This window comes from Triticum dicoccoides, chromosome 5B (assembly GCF_002162155.2).
Source record: "Triticum dicoccoides isolate Atlit2015 ecotype Zavitan chromosome 5B, WEW_v2.0, whole genome shotgun sequence".
In the NCBI taxonomy this organism is placed as follows: Eukaryota; Viridiplantae; Streptophyta; class Magnoliopsida; order Poales; family Poaceae; genus Triticum; species Triticum dicoccoides.
In genome coordinates, this window is record NC_041389.1 from 214,311,093 (window position 1) to 214,313,177 (window position 2,085).

Below are 2,085 nucleotides of genomic sequence, written 5' to 3' on the forward strand. Positions count from 1 at the left end.
GGATATAACAAGACGCGGGTTGAATTTTAGGGACAAGCCTAACATGTAGTAATATTGTACTTGTACGTACCAAATTAATTCACACTTCCCTCAACCAAAAAGAAAATGAAAAAAATGAAACTATTCACACCACACAAAGAGAGAGTCTTGCCCCGTTTTACTATACAAATGCTATTCAAAGCTACTCCCTCCTTCCATCTATATAGGGCCTAATGCATTTTTCGATGCTAACTTTGACCAAATATTAGAGCAATGATATATGACATGCAACTTACACAAAGCACACTGTTAACTTCGTCTGTGAAAGGTTCTTTCAATGATATAATTTTCACATTGTGCATGTCATGTACTATTAATCTTGTCAATAGTCAAAGGCGGTCTTAAAAATCTCATTACGCCCTATATAGATGGAAGGAGGGAGTATGAATCCATGTTATGTCCGATTAAATTTTTTCGCTTGCTGTATAATGCATGTAACCTACTCATACCAACATTTTAGTGCATTCCAAATGTCTATACTACCGCTGCAATTCGAACTAAATTTGAATTTGTTTCTCTATTTCAATAAGAATCTACAATCATGATTGTTGCCAACTTCAACCATTATAGTTTCCTTGCTGTCCGCCAGATATAAATCGGACGGCCTATAATGCAGGATGGCAGGCACACCATCATCAACAACTCTGTTTTTTATAAGAGTAGAGATAAAATATATTGAATGTAGTATAACATGTTCATAAACACACCATGTGTATCACCATTATATATATTCACACATGCGTCGGTTTAAAACACTATGATAAATTCTTCAAATATCTGAATTTGCTTTTTATAATGAAGTATATATGATCTCTATTCGTCTTTTACACCCACACAACCCTCTTATCTTTGTAGCTAGCGCTAACTTTCTCTTGTGCATGCACACGCCCGCATCCCTCTCACCCTCCCTCAACATTCTCTAGCTCCATCGCGCAAATTCGTCTTTTCACTTTAGGTCGTTCACCCACGGTGTGTGTAGGCCCCCCAGCTCCTTCTTTACGGCACACATCGATCGATATGCCTCTCTAGCCAGGTGTGCCTAGCACAAACACAAGCTTCCCCTCTTCTCTTGTCACCGTCCATGCCTCACTCCTACCACTCTTTTCATCGTTCTTGTACTCGCACACTCCTCCCCGCTCGATATAGTATGCCTCTCGTACCACCTCCTACATGCATCCCTCTCTCTCTATCCTTCTCCTCGTGCCTCATTTGCTTCTAACACACACATGCATGTATACCGATCGATCTCCCAACGTATACCTAGATCGACTTTAACTACCCGCCCATCGATCGACGTACCTCACAAGTTATGTCTCTCCTTTCTCTAACAAAGGGCGATTGATCTTCCTATGTAGTTATGTCTGCTTACCACAGCCACATCGTCCTCCCTCATCATTCGTGCATGCCTCCTGACCCGTCTCTCACACGCACGTGCACAGACAACAGGCAACCATCTCCTCTCTTATTGATATTGCGGGCGTGCCCTCCGTTTGTCTAGCAAGCCTATCCCACCATTTGTTAGAAGCACCTCCACTACCACCCCATCCAACACTCTAGCTCTGTCTCTCTCCCAACCTTATTCCTCTCCTGCACATATGCATGGATGCCGATCGATCTCCCTTAATACATGAGGCAGATCGATCTCCTTAATACATGAGGTAGGCCTCTCTCCTCCTTCACACATATACCAGCCATTGTACCTCTATAGTTAATTGGGCCTCCCTCTTCCCCCAACACACACCAATAGTCGAGCGCTGCAGGTAGGTATCCATGCCACAGAGACAAACTAAACATGTCCCCTCTCACATTCCAGTAGGCCAGCCACTCTATATCTTTGACGTGGACACACACAAATTCGATGGCACTCTTTATCGATCGCGCGCGCGCACACACACACACACACACATCATCCCTCTTTTCGATTCTATGGACACCTCAAGCCGATGATACCTCCACTCTCTTCTCGTGGATCGCCCCCTCTATATATATGTTATATCCAGGACTCTATTTCACACACATTGCATATGTTACATTTTTTGATTGACC